This window comes from Pieris napi, chromosome 20 (assembly GCF_905475465.1).
Source record: "Pieris napi chromosome 20, ilPieNapi1.2, whole genome shotgun sequence".
Taxonomy (NCBI): Eukaryota; Metazoa; Arthropoda; class Insecta; order Lepidoptera; family Pieridae; genus Pieris; species Pieris napi.
The window spans coordinates 9851151-9872566 of NC_062253.1; the positions used below are offsets into that span (position 1 = coordinate 9851151).

The window sequence follows — 21416 nt, forward strand, 5'->3', positions numbered from 1 at the left end:
TGTTGTTAAAGCATTATTTTAACTAAAGTATTTTACTTAAAATAACCTGTAACACATGTACTCTTACCTTTAGTAGGCATCAGTCTCACACAGACTAGCTTTTTCCATTAACAGAAGTAAGAATATAACTGTCACTTGCTTATGTCCTAAGTTTCTTTTTGTGAGAAAAAAAAACTTAAAATGCTGAAATTCGCTGATTAAGTTTGAACCCTAAAACCCCTTATTTGGAATAAGGGGTTTCAGAAACAGATTATAAAGAGTTTTTTTTATTTTTAAATTTTCTAGAGGCTTGGTTATAAATAAACATGCTTTATTATATAATATACGTTTTTATATTCAAACTCGCCGTTTATTAAATTATCTGTTTCAGATTATTTACGGATTGGAAATAAGACTAGAGAAGTGGGGTCGACGCACGTTACTGTAAGTATTTTTTTAAATTACATTTAAGTAATGTAACGCCATTTTTACTGTGATTGAAGTTATTTAGATCTATATTAGCCCACTGTAACCCAATGAATCTAATTAAGGCTGTGGTTAAGGAAATTGAATGCCTGTTAGTTAACGAATGATTTAAAGTAAAACCTTTCAATTGTATTTAAAGCAAACTTATTCTTCGTTAAGTTTTTACTAAAAAAGACTCAAGTTTTTAAAAAAGTGCTGATAGTTGTTTAATTTATCGTTATAATACTTCATTAGTAATTTTGTGTTTTAGTTTTGTTTATCCCATGTAATGTCGAATCTAAACTAACAGGACTTATTTTAAAACGTAACTAAAGACGTGACGTGTCAATTTCCTTTTAAACAAACAAATTGGCGATTTAAAAGTATTTCGAACAGTTTTTTGCCAGTTCTTCTCAGTTAAGCGACTAAGAGAAGAAATTAGTTTACCAAACTAATTTCTTCTCTTAGTCGCCATTTTGAAATGGAAAAATAGCGTAGTCATGGCAACGAACACATCACAGTTTAGGCTTTTTGGGAAAATTCTTATCAACCTAAGCAACCTATCAACAAGTACAATATCCAATTAGGATCGTTTGAACAGCGTGTCCATCACACCCACGCCTCTTATCACTTCCGTGATAGCTGATCCTAATCTTGGGATTATCTGCTTTAAGATTTAATGTGAATGATTGTGGAATAATAAATAGGTTTAAGTTTATTTGCTCGGACCTAATGGATCGTTTGCGGCCTGTCAGATAGGACTACGAACCAAGTGATTTGTGCAACACTTTTCGAGTAACTAATTTATACATTTTATCAGTTTGTCAATGCAATAATATATTTTTCATACGTTTTCTTAGATAAAGTAATACATTTTTGAATCCTAATTTAGTGCGTAATCAGAAGTAACGAATTTTCTTACAATTGTTTATGTTACGCATTTGTTGATAAAGAATTCTTTGTTAAGGATTAAAAGATACGTAACTTAAATTGGGATCCCAATTCCATTATGTAGTGTTCCTACTAGGACATGATATAAAAATTCAAATAAGTTCGTCAAAATTGGTTTTTCATATTAGATTATAAAAGTTCTTAGTTATGAAGTTAAAGTCACTAATTGGCTTATTGAGTCAATAATTGAATCGCTATTGAAAGGAAAATAATAATAGTATAAAGTTTATTTCCCTCTTCAAAATATTGCATCTTATAAGTTCACATTCCACGGATATGGACCATCCTTGTGAGGGGCTGGTGCCTATAATAACAGGTCACCGGATAGAAAATATACAAAGAGATCTACATAATATGACTAAACTAAAGATAACAATCTATTGTAAAAAAAAAATCCAATAAATTTTTTTTACAAAGTTTGGTCCCTATGGCAGTGTACCTAACAATAGTAACAAACAAAACAAAATCAAACTAAATCATGAGTTGTGTGTGGTGGAATATGTGTAAGTGTGTGTCTAAGGATTTAATTTAAAATTAAACAACGTTATTTTTCTAATCACTCCCGAATATCCTTGTTCTATATAAGATATCCTTTTTATCGGCATTAAATTATTCAATTGTACATTTAAAACTTTAACTGTACTGAAATTAGAAACTTCGAATCCCTTGACACCTGAATTTGTTTTACCTTAACTATGCAAACCAGTTAGCTATTGAATAACATATATGTTATATCAATAATAACTTTCTATTCGAGTCGGGTGACCGGTTCGTCATTGTTATAGTAATTACTTTCGCCGAGAGAATTCACATCAGTTACGTAATGTCAGCTTTTATCTGACCTCTGTCATGTGTTGATTGGTTACGCGAAATCGTAAAACTAATCATGGACCATCATAGGTAGATTTTGAACTTGTTATTGTTGTTGCTATATGAAAATAGTTCTCTCGTCCTCCATATAAGTTGGTAGAGGGGATGTCTGCCATGAACGGAGGTTTGAAAAGTTTTTTTTTAATATCTAGATAATTCCCCGACTATGATGTCGTCAAGATATAAATAACTTACGTAAATGGTATTGGTAAGAGAAGTGTTAGCCTAGTAGCTTTAGCGTGCTACTATCATGACGTCGTAGGTTCGACCCCCGGCTGTGCATCAATGGACTTTATTTATATGTGTGCATTTGCTCAAACGGTGAAGGAAATCATTGTGAGGAAACTGACATGTCTTAGACCCAAAAAGTCGACGGCACGTGTCAGGCACTGGAGGCTGATCACCTACTTGCCTATTAGATTTAAAAATGAAACAGATTTCTGAATCTGAGGCCCACACCTAAATAGGTTGTAGCGCCACTGATGTTTTTAAAATGGTATTGGTAACCCGGATGATAAAACACAATTAGGTACTAGACCTATTTATTTTAACACATTTTTTGTAAGACCATTACAGCAAATTCCAGATAGATTACTCTTAATCTATTGTTGAACATTACTTCCTTAAAATCACGTATGTTGCTTTTATTCCCATAGCTTGTTCAGTGTTATACCTGTCGTACACATTCGACAGTCGGTCATGACATGTAACACCGTCTCTTCAGCTGTATTGCTTCAAGGACAGGCTGCACTTTGTCTAACCCTAAACCTGTAGATACGACAAGAATCCACCGTGACCTGTCAACATCTGGGTAATCAATACCGTTGGTTTATTATCGAAAAGGCCGAAACAACATTTGGAAGGAATAACTTAGTTAGCAGCTGTTTCGCCGTGGCGATATCTGTGATTCCATTTATCTAAAGTGTTTCCACGTTGACAATTCTTTAAATGCGATACGGGGAATGTCGGAATGGTAGGAGAACGTCTAAGATTATTAAAGCAATGTATTACGGAAATGTACCTGACATTTGAACCCGAAACCTCGTGTCTCAGGTGCTGGCTAGGTAAGATCTTATACTAACGAGCATTGTCCAATATCAATTTAAATAATTTACTTCTTTTTTGGCATTAATTAGTAAGAAACATCCTATATATAGAACATACTTATTTTAGATAAACATCAATTCTTTCGATCATCTTAGGCATGATTTAATAACAAACATCCTAAGTTATAGAACATACAAACTTATTTTAGATGAACAGCAATTCTTTCGTTCATTAGGCATAATTTAGTAACAAACATCCTAAGTTATAGAACATACAAACTTATTTTAGATGAACAGCAATTCTTTCGTTCATTAGGCATAATTTAGTAACAAACATCCTAAGTTATAAAACATACAAACTTATTTTAGATAAAGACCAATTATTTCGTTCATCTTAGGCATGATTTAGTAACAAACATCCTAAGTTATAGAACATACAAACTTATTTTAGATAAACACCAATTATTTCGTTCATTAGGCATGATTTAGTAACAAACATCCTAAATTATAGAACATACAAACTTATTTTAGATAAACATCAATTCTTTCGTTCATTAGGCATTAGTAACAAACATCCTAAGTTATAGAACATACAAACTTATTTTAGATAAACAGCAATTCTTTCGTTCATCTTAGGCATGATTTAGTAACAAAGATCCTAAGTTATAGAACATACAAACTTATTTTAGATAAACAGCAATTCTTTCGTTCATCTTAGGCATGATTTAGTAACAAACATCCTAAGTTATAGAACATTCAAACCTATTTTAGATCAATTGTTTCGTTCATTAAGCATGATTTAGTAAAAAACACCTTTAATAATATACATTTTAGGTTAGAAAGTTGTCTTTTACAAGCACCAAACCATTTAAAATTATTCTAGTAAAATTTAGATAAGAAACATCTAACACAACATTTAACGATGACGACCGCAAAGATATGAAAAAGTTAAGAACTAATACGCTGTGGCTATTTATGTGCCGACAAAGCAAATAAAATAATACAGTGTTGCACTCACGAGAATTTGATATCATCTGGCAATAAAAACTTAAATACTATAACACTAGGCTACGCCGGTCTTAATGGACTGTGGAATGTTGATCCATTTCCGAGACATTAGGCTGTTGACACACGAACAAATTATATATAATGTAGGGGTTTTCAATGTGGGAAAGAAAAAGTAAGGTTGTGTTAGTCTACTGGTTAGGCGTTCTTAACACAATATTTTTATCGAAACATCGTAAAAAAATCGACCTGTCTTAGAACGGATAGTTATATGAGTAAAGCGTAGAAGAAAAAATATCAACAGACGTAAAAATGTGTCTACCCCTTTGCCTTATTGTACACGGAATTTCATACATTTTACGTATATTTGTATTCGTATGTGAAATTGCACTGCCTTCAGGTCCAAGTATAGCTTATTTATTTCTTTAATAGTAATTTTGTAATAACTTCCATGGGCTTAATTAACGAATAAGTGCTTAAGTAGTGTTTGTGGTATCTAAATGGTGATTTTAAATGAAAAAAATACAATATTTTTATATATAAAGCGGTCGCAATTGCTGGCAGTGCCTTGAGCGCGTACGAATTTACTCAGAGAAGCACCATTTACGCATGTTTTGCGCACCCTAAATACGCTTGTGAGACGGATATATTTAGTTGCACACTCGCTGAATTTACTAACTACTACTAACTAATTATAAATAATGCAAAAATATGCATTATTTATAATTAGTTATAAAATGGTTTAGTTTTTAAGTTTTACTTGTTATGTTTATATTATGATTTTAGTTTAATTTCCTATTGTATTAGTATTAAGTTACTGTAAAAATAGGATATAAATATTCAACTAACGTGATTATTTTTAAAATCTTAATTAAACTAATGTCCCATTTAGATACAAGGTTCTTTATTTAAAGTTGAAAATATGTATCTTATACGAAACAGTTTTTCAGCTAAACTAAACATCGATATCCGTTATTATCTAGAATTGTGTAAAACCAATAAAGATTGCTCATCAATGATGCGATCGGATTGATCACCCACTTTCCAACCATTATCATATTGAGCCAACAAAAAGACATTATACTTCATGGAGTATCTAAGCCAATGGCCATAGACCATTGCTCTGTGGTTTTCTCTATATCTGTGGTATTTTTGTATAATCTGCGTCGCTGTGAATCGTGACATTTACAATAAAATGTTCTTATTACGATCGTGTACATAATTTTAATAGAATATTATATTAGATTTGTGGAAGGATAACATATACAAGGATCTTAGATTTAATTCTTGTGGGTGAATTAATAAAGTAAGTTACATTAAAACACCGCGTTTTCAAATACGTCTTTTATAACTATATACTGTTCAAACACTTCCACAGAATATTTTAACTATACAATAAAATCACAGATAATACAAATATTTTCCAAGTAATTTAATTCAAACCTTACTGGCGGAAATCATGAGCTGTTTTACTTCCATTTTTAAATGGTATTTGTGTCGTATATAGACAATATTATTCCCAAAACTAAATCAGTTTAATTAAAATGTAACCCGTAATTCTCTTACTGTCAAATTCTATTCTTAAAATTTTAATTGATGATACTCTCAAAACTGCAAAATTCTCCAAATGCGGCTTACTGATTAGGTATATTTTTTTACTATATTTTCTTAGTAATATAGCAAAAAAAAATTATAAACCTTATGGTACGGTGGGACAAAAAATATTTTTTAATTTAATTATTTGATTTTGCTTATCCAATATAGATTTTCGATATAATATGCTTATTATTAAATTTAGTCTGTGCTGAACCAACTGAATCTACTTGTAAATAGTCTATCGTACGCGAAGGTATCCAGTAGCAACTGATTATCCTGTAGTCTGCATCCTATCACGCGCAGACTCTTTTCCCACGATCAGCAACTTGGTCCTGGCTCTACGTGAATCTATTTCTAAGTCTTTATTGACCTTTAAGACGCTGCTGTTTTTACTTACAAAGTTGTAAGCTTTTCTTACACTCCTCCACTGACTCTTCCATCTTCCTTCTTCTTTCTTGTCCTGTTTGTACCTTAAATTTAAGTTAAATATAAAAATGTTCTTTTGTTATTTTAAAGAATACGTCGAGATATAAATTAATTTACAGAACGCAATTTCTACCCAAATAGCTATTTGGTAGTAATTATATTTATTACTAGCTGGTACCCGCGACTTTGTCTGCGTACGATTGAAATAGTATTTGTCCAAATGATGTAGCGTGAAAGACATATTTTATCTACTTAAAATACCAGATATAAAGTGTCTATTTTCATTCAGGAATCAATTTATTACTACCAAATGTATATTAGAATGAAATTATAAACTTTTATTGTAGTTATGGTTTACTATTTTGGCTATAACGGCTTAAACATAAGACATAGATATATACTGTGGCGGACTTTTTTGTAGGACTATTTAAGGTAAACATTTCCATCATACATTACATATGTGTAACTATAGCGGTTTTGGCAGCGCACTCCAGAATAGCTCGCAGATGGTAGATTTTTTCCTTCTTACCTACTTGATATTTTGGACAATTCACACAATATCTTTATAAATTGTAGCCTATGTGTTATTCTCATATATAAACTATATTAAAGTTTCATTAAAATCCATTCAGTAGATTTTACGTGAAAGAGTAACAAACATACATCCATACATACAAACTTTCGCTATAATATTATACATATAGTAGGATTTTGAAGTTATGCCGGTTTGCGAGCTATCAATTGTCATAGAAATATACGGCAATCAAGGTTTGAACTACATAATAATAATAATAATAATCTATAAATAAATAATATCACTTAACTACTTGGACGTTCTAGTAGTTACGAGGTGCAGAAACTCAGAGGCATCTCCAATTGTTGTTGGTGTAAATGGAGCGAGACCGGGCACGGCTCGCTGCCTCGCGGAGAATGTGCTGATGTGAATATCATTGATGAAAAAATATACTTTATAAAATCAAAATTGCTAGTTATTAACTCACTATGTTAGAGAAAAGAACGACGGAAAAAGTGTCACAAAATCTGGGCACGTTATACTTGTGTCCGTATAGCAATATTGATGGATGTTTCAGACGAAAACACCTTTTTGTCATCATTGAGTGCATCATGTAGTAAGTAAACAAAGGGAAGAGAAATGGTTGATATTTACCACCCTTTAAAAAATTGTATAAAGCCAGTGATTTCTATAAAAAAATAACAATAAATCAGTGGTTACAACATTTTTAGGTCTGGGTCTCAGATTTCTGAATCTGTTCCATGATTATTTGTCAATCGAATACGCAAGTAAGTGAGGCAAGCCGGTTTCCTCGCGATGTTTTCCTTCACGTTCGAGCGAATTTTAAATGCGCACATAGAAAGTCCATTGGTGCATAACCGGCGATCGAACTTACGTCCTCAGATATAAGAGTCGTACACTGAATCCACTAGGCCAACACTGCTCAAATTCTGTACTCTAATATTTTCAAAACTGTGACCCCATTTGTCAGCTAAAGTAGTGTAGTGAAATTGTATTGTGATCGCATCGTTTAGCAAGTATCATAACAAAAACTCTCACGGAATATAGACATATCTTTGATAGTCACCTTGTAAGTGTAGGTTTGTGTTCGGATACATTTATATCGCTGATTATCTTGTCGTATTTTTGGATTTGAGCTCAGATTAAAAGTTACATACTTTGCGTTCCATACCTCATTTTTAACACAAATGAGAGGCTATTAAATGTAATCTAATCTAAAACATCTTACAAACTAATATTTTATCTCGTGTTTATGTCTTTTTATTGTTATATATGTTTTATACATATAATTATGTTGTATAATAGTAATACTTTTAGGGTCTGTTTCACAATGTACGGATAAGTTCTACATAAGTTCCAAATTAGCTATTTATTACTTATTGATAAGATAAACACTATTGTTGCCTTTCCCGACTATAGCGCTATTCGTCACATAAAGTCCATCATAAGTTATGAGTCCGATGAATATCAAATAGCACAATTTATCTTCTAAATAATTTATGTGTTGCATAGCTATTTGGTACTTTATTCATACATTGTGAAACAGACCCTTAGAGTTTTGTTTTATTAGGTGACCAGTAAGTTATTAAAAAAATGTCGTACAATAAATATCACGACTCAGTCTATTTCAAGTGTATTTGAATAAAAAACATTATCCTAAAAAATACTATGAAAAACATGACTTAATATGGCATTGTGGGTCAAATAATTCCTATAAATCAAATGAAGGTCTTTGCTTTTATGGTTCGATAGTTAGAACGTGCAATTTCCTTTTATGGAGATTTTTTGTTAACCTCACTTTTTGCAATATGTTTTTAATGTCAGATTTAGGATAAAGCAAATATCTTTAGCGATATTTAATTATTTTAATTAGCGTAATTATATATGTTTAATTTAGTATTATAAAAACGATTCAAACGATTGGATTACACAGCATAATGTATGCGAACTTGTGTTTATAAAGTACTAGTGGACCCGACAGACGTTGTCCTGCATGATATTTTAAGCAATTAGTAAAGCAAAGTATGAAAGTACCGACTGCAGCGCCATCTGGCGGGCTGATTTGTGAATCTAAACCATTCCCAGATCCCCTTGAACACACACAAAAAAATTCATCAAAATCGGTCCAGTCGTTTGAGAGAAGCTCAGTGACATACACACTCACAGAAGAATTATATATATAAAGATTAGTAAAATAACCGATTAGAATTGTTTTTATACGTCAATCTCTGACTCAAATTAAATTTTCCAGGCCTAAGTATCCCTTCTTATTAAGTACCTCTAAAATATTTTTGAAATAAAATAAAATTAATAAATTAGTGGCGCTACAACCTTTTCAGGTCTGGGCCTCAGATTTCTGTATTTGTTTCTTGATCATTTGTCAATTTAATAAGCAAGTAGATAGGTGTTCAGCCTCCTGTGCCTGACACACGCCGTTGACTTTTTGGATCTAAGGCAAGCCGGTTTCCTAATGATGTTTTCCTTCACCGTTCGAGCGAATGTTAAATGCGCACATTTCACTAAAGTCTATTAACGCACAGCCGGGGACCAAACCTACGACCTCAGGTATGAGAGTCGCACGCTGAAGCCACTAGGCAAACTGCTCTTTCTTTTTGAAATATTTTAACCAATTCTACACCTAATGACACGGATTATGTATTCATTTATTCGTATAATTCAATAAGAAAACGTTGCGCAGCGCATGAAAAACAAATGATAAACTGAGAAAATTGTTTTGTTTGCTTAAATCTTCTTTAATTGAGATAAGTACAAAAGTTTAATTCTAAATACCTATATATTCCTTACAATAATCTATATCTTCTATTCTATTACGATGACTGACACTATGCATCTCAGATCACACATCTGGGTGACTTTTATGTTTTACTAAAGCTCACAAATACGCAAAAGAAAGTGTAATACTTGCTTAAACCCTTTTGAAACATTTTCGACCATTAGACATTCCTGCGTGCTAATCGATCGTTCCCAGTATTCAGTGCCAAAATCCGTCATAATTATCCCAGCCTGTGAGTTATACTTAGCTTCAATTTCGCGTTTTCGAATATCTTGCTCGTTTTTTGGATAAATGAAGATTCCATGCCAAGTTTATTGCAAAAGTAAAAGTTGTTGTTTTATTTAGAAAACCGGAGAAAGTTAATTAGATATGTATAGTTTATTGCTAATTAAATCTAAGAACCAATAAAAGACGCTTGTGTAATTTTATGATCTTTAAATAATCGTTAATGACGTTGAGATCTAATAGACGTTTGGCGTATGTTGTAATTTTAATAGACTCATTAAAATTACGATACTTTTGAATTCGTCCAAGTTTCCATACAATTTGTAAAAACTGGCGCTACAACCCATGGGTTGTCAAATCGAAGGTCATTTGAAGTCTGGCGTGTTCCATGGTCATGGTCTTAGTGCACTTATTTCGAACCAAGGACAATTAAATTAAAAGCTAAACTGTAGCAAATGTATTGTTTAAATAACATGTGCGTACTTTTATTTACAAAAATCCCTTTCTGAATATATTTATTTTTTAAATTTATAACAACACAAATTCGAACCAAGGACAATTAAATTAAAAGCTAAACTGTAGCAAATGTATCGTTTAAATAACATGTGCGTACTTTTATATACAAAAATCCCTTTCTGAATATATTTATTTTTTAAATTTATAACAACACAAATTCGAACCAAGGACAATTAAATTAAAAGCTAAACTGTAGCAAATGTATCGTTTAAATAACATGTGCGTACTTTTATATACAAAAATCCCTTTCTGAATATATTTATTTTTTAAATTTATAACAACACAAATTCGAACCAAGGACAATTAAAGTAAAAGCTAAACTGTAGCAAATGTATCGTTTGAATAACGTGTGCGTACTTTTATATACAAAAATCCCTTTCTGAATATATTTATTTTTTAAATTTTTAACAACACAAAAATACTTTTGTAAGTATAACTCGTGACTTCTATGGTAAAGTTTTATAGAAAAATTACTCTTGCACACAACAAAACAGAAACACAAATACATAGTTCGAAAAAAATGAGTTTATTATACGCATTTTTTATTTGAACCAAATAAAATATATACAAGATAAAATAAAAATACAATATATCGGATTTCACTTCTCAAAAAAAAGCAATTTTATTTAGAATTTACTATGTTTTTTGATATTACATTTATCGAAGAAGGCTGTAGGTTATATAAAATTACACTGCAAACTAATTAACGTAAAGACGCGGGACACTTCAGCTTGATCTTCTGAGCACGGGCAATCAAGCGCAAGATTTGATTTCGTAATCTAAAGTATTTACTAAAAACTTTTCAAATAAATCAAGTGACATATGTACATGGATTGTGGTGTGTTATTACTCAATCCTGGCAATCAACCATTTTCTCGTTAAACCTGTTTATTTTTACGCAAGATTTCAAGAATGAATGAAAACCACGCCCATTCGCGTATTGCAGGAAAGCGAAAGTAATTCTGTAATTTCTATCTTTCCGAAGAGGTTCTATTAGCATAAAATTTCACTTTCTATCGGCCATATTTAAAGCGTGGGATTTATAATCTGTCATCCGATGACATGAAAAACAAATGATAAACTGTGTTCCTCATTGCTTGGGAAAATTGTTTTGTTTTCTTTGATCCATTTAATTGGCATTATTATCACGTTTAAGGTTTTTTAATTTTATTTACGTTTTTATCCTAAACAGTATTGGCCGAGTCCTGTCTTATAAGGTTCGAACCTCAGCTGTGCATCAATAAAGTTCTCTTTTTATGGGCATTTAATACTCGTGTGGTGAAGGAAAATATTGTGAGGTAACTGGCATGTCTTAGACACAAAAGTTGACACGTGGCTGATTGCTACATGTCTGTTAAGACACGCTCATCACAAAATAGATACAGATATTTGAGGCCGAATCTGGTCTGATTGGTCAGGCAAACTAGTTGTAGCGATTGGTTGGTTCGATGACAAACAATTATTGAGACAATTTAGCTGAAGATCTACTTGCATTAAAGTCAAATATATAAACTGTTTTTAAGAGACTAAAAGAGATAGAAAAATATGTCATTCAATATTACGTATATCATTACTTAAATGATATAATTAAATATAATTCGTACATTTATTATTTTAAAATTTGAACATAAATGTTAATTTAAAAAATATATTGTATGTTTGTTATTGGCTATACAAAACATATATTATCAATGTGTATTGACAAAGGATCAAGCGGTCCGAAAGCCTGAACAAATTTACTTTATCATATTTGGTAAATCACTTGTCAATATTATATTTCTTCGAATCGATAGCAGGAATTAGAAATGGTTAGTTCAAACAGAAAATCCCGCGACTTAGACTGTTAATGTTGTTGTTGTCGTATTTTAATTCGTGTATGCGGTGATGTTGGTTATTTCGACTATGTGTTTACGTGTTGTTCCCACGAGAATGTAAGTGCGTGCTCCTATTTCACCATGCCTCCTGCTGATAGAGGACAAATCTTTGTTTTTTTTATATTAATGTTATTATTATTAATTACTTGATATGTCATGTGGAACATGGTGTAATGGCTGCAGCTCCTTACAAACGTTGTGTAAAAAAATGGCGATTAAAAAGAGTGGCGGAGAGTTTATTGCCAGTTCTTCTCTCCCGTTCTACGCCCTTGATTTGATAACTGGCAGTAAATGAAAAATTAGAAGCATTAATATGTATTTCTTTACTGACGAGTCATAAGCGAAAATTATGTTATCGATTAAATGATTTTTTTACTTTACTTTAATGTTGTGCTGTTTTTTTCTATGTATTATTTTGAATGTGATATAAATAGTTGCATTGGAGTTATCTGTAATGGTTGCTAATTTTGTTAAAACTAAACGGTTGTGTACTTATGTACACGCGTTAGAAGTTATACTTCTTTGGCGTAACAAGATCAAAATCTTTTCAAAATTTTTATTCTATGTTTGTAGAACGACACTAACGAAAATGTTGACTATAGCTATCTTCAGGGTGTCGGTTTTTTGCGACGGTGTGCGCGCATCGTAAAAATTTACTCTCATCATTTTTCCATATCGCGCCAAAAAGTATAACTTCAAAAATAAAATAAAAAATAAATAATAGTTAAAAAAAACTAAAAAACACGCTTTTAAAGCACATCAAACTAAAAAGTGAAAAATAATTCCTAATTTAGGAATTAGGAATAATTTTTTTATTTTTAGTAAAAAAATTTTTTTTTTTCGGATTATTGCATTGTCATCGATCTTTGACAGGTGCGCAAAATTTGAATAAAATCTGTCCGTTTAAAGTGGGTCAAAATCGAGTCCGAAGGAGGTTACATACAGGTGAAGCTAATATAAAGCGTGTAAAAATGTTTATCATTCATAGACTAATAAAATATATAGAGTAATGTATTAATTTCGTTTTACGCATGTATGCAGTTGTTCGAAAAATATCTCATGCGGTAGCTGCCCTGCGATTCTGTAACTCACTGTTAATCCGTGAGTCCACTACGCAGTAACAGCGCTCCCTTCGTCACTGACGTAATTTTTGGAATCTCATGGTATTCTGTTAAGAAATTTTACATTACGTCTTGATAAGTGGAGGCAGGTAACCTAGTAAGTTGTTGTCTATTAATATCGTGACAATTGACTCATTTTATTTTATAAAAAGAGTAAATTGTCAAAATTTTCATCATACATAAACAAAATATTTTTAATAAAACAAAATAGAGAACAAAATGGTCGACGTTTGAAATAAAATTAATAATATTAAAAAAAAGATAAACTGCCCTGCGATTCTGTAACTCGCTTCACACACTCTCAGCGCTGAGTTTTGCTGTCAAATCGTTCGTTTCGGTGTCATGTTACAATTTGGTATTCTGTTAAACAATAACCGCGACAAAAGCGCCGCTCAAATAAGATTGTTCACATTTGGAACTAAAATTTGGCACTGCTACACTTACGCTCCAAAATTGTTGGTATTTGGTATTCTGATACATACCATTTGACATCTCATCTCATTTAAATGTACATTTTGTACGTCAAATTAAAAGTTGCTCTTCCCTCGCTGAAATCGTCATTTACCAGTGAGTTAGCCATTTTTAGCGAAGTTAAAACTTGTTTTATGTGAAAATATTCTAACATAGGACAATCTATATGTATCTTGGGGTAAGTTTATAAAATAATATTTATCAATACAGCATTATTTTACGAAAAAAAATTATATATATAAACATTAAGCTTCGTGAAATTGAACTTTGTTATTGTTACAGAAGGCCCGTTTCCACTTTTAAAGTTTAAACCTCTATTTCAAGAAATAAATGATGTAATCCATTAAAAAATACTTAATATAATATCTATAGATGGCGAAGAAAATGTAGGCACGAAACGACCAATTGGTTTCTCGGCGTTGGTTATTATCGCTTTTTTCCAATACTCAAGAAATTATATGGTATTGACGAAACCTAGAACATATGCTGCTGAGATGAACGAAGAGTCTAGTAAATACTAAATAGATGATCTAAGGTAAACATTTTGATTACTTTAGCATTAAAAATATAATTTTTATCCAAGAACCAATTTTTCGATGCAGTCTTGATCATGTCTTGTCTCCAGCAGAGATAAGTCGAACAAAAAACGATAAATAAGATAGGTAAATATTGTAATATATTTGTATTTTTCTACTATACTAAAATTATAAATCTAATAATTTCAGAGATCCCCAAATGTTCAAAATTCCTGATAGAAAAATACATTCTGCCTTTGAAGAAGAAGAATATTACATGTGTATCATACAACAAGGCCCCTGGATATAAAAAGACACAATAGTGCAGACATTTTCAAATTATTGAATTTCGACTATCCTTCAATTTATAATAAATGATAACACAGTACAATTTCGGTTCCTATATTTTTATAAAATATATTGATATAACATTAAGGTTTTGGATAAAAACATTATTCTGCTTTACACAAGTATGAAATACCATCATTACATACATGATGGTTTAAGTACTTATTAAGCTTTTTTAAATTTATCGTTCATAACTATTACTTTTTACAAACTAATTAGAAAATATATTAAAATAAATATATTTATCTACAAAATAAAGTAGATGTTATTGATTAGCTCTATGTGAGGCTGTGTTTTAATTAGTTTTTATTATACTTAAGTTTGTTTTACTGAAAGTTATTTTGTAGTGTGTTAAAAGTTTACTATAATCATTAAATTAAATGTTTAAAGTTATTATATTGTTTTTATTCACCTATAAAGTAACATGGCTTATATATTTTTCATTTCGGCTTAGCTATGTATTTAACTCGGTTACTACGTTTTCTATAGGCAGTCATTAAATAAGTGGTAGATTTAATTAATCATTTTATTAATATAATATTATTAGATACAAAAAAAAATATTATGAAGTACACAATTATCTTAAACACGGTAATACAATTTTTCATATAAAAATCATAGTTGTCCAAACTGCATTCAAAATAGATTAGTGGTCTCGGTTTAATATCTCTTCTTAACATTTCAATAATTGGTCATTTTCTTCCTCATTCTTGACAACTACCACTGATGGCTGTAATACAATGATTATCTGTTAAAATTGTAAATAGGAAAATGTGGTAGGTCACTGTACTGACACAATAATATTGCATAGCAATTTAATTATTGTAAAGTTAAGGTAAATAATAAAAAAACTTGCATAAAACACACAAAAACTTATATATGGGATATCTTTGTATTTCTAAGTAAAGTATCTTAAAAACATGTTTGATAATTCCCCATTCCCCCCCCCCCCCCCATGAAATATGAAGGTGCAGAAAAAAGAGAATCTACCCCAGGGGGGTACCACACGCGCTCGCGGTGGAGAATCCCCCTCTGGGCGTCCAACACCGGGACACTCTGCGCCCGGTGGTGGACGCACAGGCTGCCCTTCGTATTCTGGGGGGGGCAATTCTGCGCTCGGTAAAAACATTAATCGTTCTCGGGGCAAACGGAGCAATTTAACAAAGGCACCCCCGTCCACACTCGCCGTGGACTTCACAAATGTTAGGGGGCTCAATTCCAACATCAACGCTGTCCACTACCACTTAGAGACTGCGAAGCCGGCCTTGCTCTTTCTTACCGAGACTCAGATATCCCCCCCGGCTGATAATAATAATAATAATAATAATAAAAATCTTTATTTTTCTCCACAATCTTACATTGATATTAACTAAATATTAAGAAACAGATATATTGTCGCAAGGAAACATTATAAGATTGTGAGAGACTGGTGACTGAACTAAGCAGGGCTTGTATCTCAGACCACCAGCCTCTCCCCACATGGTGTAAAAAGTAACCAGTAACAAGAGTAAATTATTAATAAGGACATTTTACAGATGTAACATGGAGAAAAGAGGTACCTAAGTAAAATATGTATGTATGTGTAAATAGGCTGATACTTCCTACCTCTCCTACCCGGGGTACAAATTGGAACATTCATTTGTGCCGCGGGCGGGAGTTTGCGTGTACGTCAGAGAGGATATCTGTTCTCGTCGCCTCGGGACGCTTGAAGGAAGGGACCTATCTAACCTCTGGCTGCGCGTAGACTGCGATGACCATCCGCGATTCTACGCATGCCTGTATAGGTCCCATAGCGGAAATACCGAAACTGACCGACTCATTGAGCACATCCAAATGGCTACAGATTCCCTGCTCGAAAGGGTTCCTACCGCTGAAATCGTGATACTTGGCGATTTTAACGCCCACCATGCCGATTGGCTCGGCTCAGAAACCACCGATCATGCGGGAAGATCCTTTCACGACTTTGCTTTGGCTTACGACTTGACGCAAATGGTCCCTGCGATTACGCGAATACCAGATGTGGATGGTCATAAACCCTCTTTGTTGGACCTTCTGCTGACTTTACATCCGGAGAACTACCAAGTCTCTGTTGAACCGCCATTGGGTTCATCAGATCATTGTGTGGTCCGGAGCATTGTGCCGTTCACGCGCCCTCTTCGGCCTAGCTTCACTGGCTGTCGCCGCGTGTGGCACTATAAGTCAGCAGATTGGGATGGGATGCGGTCTTTTTTTGCGTCCTACCCTTGGGGGCCCATTTGCTTTTCGTCGGGTACTCCAGATGCCGTCGCTGACTCTGTCGCCGAGGTGGTCCTGCAGGGTATGGAACTCTTTATTCCATTCTCTGCGGTGCCGGTCGGTGGCAAGTCCCAGTCTTGGTTTAGGCGTTCTTGCAAAGCGGCTTTGCGCCGTAAGCGTGAATGCTTTAAAGCCTGGGCAGAAGCGGTGACATCCTGTGATGTGACTATCGGCGAACGTAAAAAAGCATACAATTCAGCCTCCAGGTCCTTCAAGCGAGAAATCGCTAAAGCAAAGTCAGAGCACATTGCCAGATTTGGTGAGAAATTGGCCCACCTCCCTTCGGGAACTCGAGCCTTCTGGTCTCTTGCCAAAGCTGTCCAAGGGAATTTCTGTCTGCCATCAATTCCACCACTGCATAGGGAGGATGACTCACTGGCCCATACCGCGAAAGAGAAGGCCGATCTTCTAGGCTGTCTCTTTGCGTCGAACTCCACTTTGGATGATCAAGGGAAGGAACCACCGACATTATTGCGGTGTGATACTACGATGCCCGAAGTTATATTCCGGCAACGTGCTATCCGTAGAGCTTTGTCTTCCTTGGACATCCATAAGTCGAGCGGACCCGATGGCATCCCTCCAATTGTGCTGCGTACTTGTGCTCCTGAGTTGGCTCCGGTCCTAACGCGCCTTTTCCGGTACCTTTACACGCTCGGCACTGTTCCGAAGTGCTGGAAGATCGCTTCGATACATCCGATCCCTAAAAAAGGCGATCGCTCTGATCCGTCCAACTATCGCCCAATAGCTATAACCTCCTTGTTCTCCAAAATAATGGAAACCATTATTAACAGCCAGCTCCTGAGGTATCTAGAGGGCCACCAGCTGATTAGCGATTCTCAGTACGGCTTTCGTCGTGGTCGCTCAGCTGGTGACCTCCTTGTATACCTTACACATAGGTGGGCAGAGGCAATTGAGTCCAAGGGGGAGGCGCTGGCGGTAAGTTTGGACATAGCGAAAGCCTTCGATCGGGTGTGGCACAGAGCACTGCTCTCGAAGCTTCCAGCCTACGGGCTCCCTGAGAAATTATGCAACTGGATTTCCAGCTTTCTCGCTGATCGGAGCATCAAAGTCGTCATCGACGGAGCATGCTCCGACCTGAAACCTGTGAATGCTGGTGTCCCACAAGGCTGTGTCCTATCCCCGACCCTGTTTATTCTGCATATCAATGATATGTTGCAGCTTAGCAATATTCATTGCTATGCGGACGACAGCACTGGGGATACTTTTTACACTGGCCGGGCAGGTATTTCTCGGGCTGTTGTCGATGAGTACCGGTACAAACTTGTGTCTGAAGTCGAAACTCTTCTACGTGGAGTCTCGGACTGGGGTAGACTAAATCTAGTCCAATTTAACCCCAAGAAGACACAAGTATGCGCGTTTTCCGCTAAAAAAACTCCCTTTGTCGCTACTCCCCTCTTTGAAGACACTCTCCTTAAAGCCTCAGCTAGCATCGGAATACTGGGCGTTGACATATCGAATAACGTTCAGTTTCGCGGTCATCTGGAAGGAAAGGCTAAATTAGCCTCCAAAAAGCTTGGTGTGCTCAGCAAGGCGAGACGGTACTTCACTCCGGGCCACCGCTTGCAACTATATAAAGCTCAAATTCGGCCCCATATGGAGTACTGCTCTCACCTCTGGGCGGGAGCTCCCCAGTACCAGCTCCTTCCACTTGATCGTATTCAACGAAGAGCGGTTCGAATCGTCGACGACCAGTCACTTTCAGTGCGGCTTGATCCCTTGGCGTTGCGTAGAGATGTGGGATCTCTCTGCATCTTCTACCGCATTTACCATGGAGAGTGTTCAGAGGAGTTGTTCGGTCTAATACCTGCAGCTGAGTTTCATCATCGGACGTCAAGGCAAAATACAAAATACCATCCGTATCACCTCGACGTCCGTCGTTCCACAACAGAGCGTTTTCTAAGGCAGTTTTTGCCGCGCACCACCACTATGTGGAACCAGCTGCCCACAGAAGTATTTCCGAACCAATTCGACTTAGGGTCCTTCAAGAAAAGAGCGTACCAATTCCTGAAAGGCCGGCAACGCACTTGCGAGCCTTCCGGCATTGTGAGTGTCCATGGGCGGCGGTATCACTTAACATCAGGTGAGCCTCCTGCCCGTTTGCCTCCTATTACATAAAAAAAAAATAAAAAATAAAAAAAATAATAATATTATAACTAAGCCAAATATTATTAAAAGTTTTATGGTAACAAGGCTTAGTAATTTCGCACAGTATTTGATTCAGTACTATGAATAAAAAAAATCTTGAGCAAACCTATATTTAGACTCAAAAATCCAAATCCAAGTATGTACTTTAAAAACAATTATTTATTAATGAAACAAATCCAAGACCCATAAAGGGTATGTTTAGTTTTAAAGTGTAGTCAGCAGCAATAACTATCTTTTGATTGCTTCATTAAATAAGTTATGGCAATGTTGTTTCCAACATTTAAAATTAACGTTGATCACTTGAAATGGTATGAATTTGAGCAATTGAAAGCTTATATATTTGATCCAACATACCTAACATGATTATTTATACTTGTATTCTGAAATCTGAACAATTAAATTAAATTCAACTTGATCAGTTAAAATTAATACTTCTTATATTTCATGAATGGAATTTGAAGTTAGGAAACCTAAAAATATGTTTTTATTTGACATTTTTAACCAACAATTTCATTATTCTTTACAATGTCGCTTCGATTTAACCTATTACATTTGACTTCAAATTTGCCATCAAACAAACAAACTTTGTTAACTGTTTTACTAGTCACTACTTATTCCTATTTATTTACTATGATAGTTATTATATTTCTAAAATAGTTTTAATAGAATTCAGTTTTTATGAGTGTTAGTAAAAACATAGGTAATATTGTTGTTGTGTGTTTGACCTCTGAATCACTTAAAAAGGTTGCAATAGTAGTTTCATGGCATCTAAAAAGTACCAACACTTGCACTTACACAAATGAATAAATATATAAACACAAATTTTTCTTCTTTATAGATAGGTACCCTTTCATTTTATAATTACTCAACAAAATATTATATGAAAACATTGGTATTAACCTTGGTTACCTTTAGTAACATTTTGAAAATTTAAAACACCTATCCATCCTGTTTACTTTGAATCCGTAGCCCATTTGCTGAGAGAATCACTTTTAGCGTGACATCATCTTTTATCTTTTTGTTAAGATAATATTCTTAAATTTTTTACAATATATCCAGATGTTAGGTATCCCTTGTTTCGTGCTGAAACATAATTAATATTTTTAAGTTTCTGTCGCTCATATACACCACGGCTGGTCAGTTGTCGGGTAAATACGAAATATAAACTCTTAATTGGAAGTTATAAACAAAATACGTAACTTACGATTGACTAATAAATAAACTCACTACTTACCTTTAAGCGGCCCCATTGCCAGATGGGTTTTAATAATTTTCCTCGCTATTCTATTATTTTCCATCAGATAAATCATTTTTGAGATATTTTCACGGTTTATCTTTTTTTTTAATATTTTTTTTAATTCAAACGTCGACCTTTTTGTTTTATTAAAAATATTTTGTTTATGTATGATTAAAATTTTGACAATTAACTCTTTTTATAAAATAAAATGAGTCAATTGTCACGATATTAATAGACAACAACTCACTAGGTTACCTCCCTCCACTTCTCAAGACGTAATGTAAAATTTATTAACAGAATACCATGAGATTCCAAAAATTACGTCAGTGACGAAGGGAGCGCTGTTACTGCGTAGTGGACTCACGGAATAACTATTATTTTATAAAAAGAGTTAATTGTCAAAATTTTCATCATACATAAACAAAATATTTTTAATAAAACAAAATGGTCGACGTTTGAATTAAAAAAAATATTAAAAAAAAAGATAAACCGACAGAAACTTAAAAATATTAATTATGTTTCAGCACGAAACAAGGGATACCTAACATCTGGATATATTGTAAAAAATTTAAGAATATTATCTTAACAAAAAGATAAAAGATGATGTCACGCTAAAAGTGATTCTCTCAGCAAATGGGCTACGGATTCAAAGTAAACAGGATGGATAGGTGTTTTAAATTTTCAAAATGTTACTAAAGGTAACCAAGGTTAATACCAATGTTTTCATATAATATTTTGTTGAGTAATTATAAAATGAAAGGGTACCTATCTATAAAGAAGAAAAATTTGTGTTTATATATTTATTCATTTGTGTAAGTGCAAGTGTTGGTACTTTTTAGATGCCATGAAACTACTATTGCAACCTTTTTAAGTGATTCAGAGGTCAAACACACAACAACAATATTACCTATGTTTTTACTAACACTCATAAAAACTGAATTCTATTAAAACTATTTTAGAAATATAATAACTATCATAGTA

At 33.7% G+C, this 21416-nt stretch overlaps 1 protein-coding gene and 1 long non-coding RNA gene across 5 annotated transcripts in view; one reads left to right on the forward strand and one right to left on the reverse strand.

Moving 5' to 3' along the window:
• Positions 1–363: 363 nt before the first annotated feature.
• LOC125059688 overlaps positions 364–21416 on the forward strand; it is a 119041-nt gene continuing 97988 nt past the window's right edge. For all 3 annotated transcript variants that reach the window (XM_047664234.1, XM_047664232.1, XM_047664233.1), the window contains exon 1: positions 364–423. The gene's annotated coding sequence lies outside the window, so the exon portion shown is untranslated. The remainder of the gene's footprint in view (positions 424–21416) is intronic.
• LOC125059710 lies at positions 15438–20426 on the reverse strand. Of its 2 annotated transcripts, none has more exons than XR_007118715.1 (2): positions 20108–20426; positions 15438–15467 (listed from the first exon to the last, which is right to left on the reverse strand). It is a non-coding gene; the product is annotated as an uncharacterized LOC125059710 (long non-coding RNA). The 2 variants fall into 2 exon arrangements; XR_007118714.1 differs by having other exon boundaries at positions 20099–20426.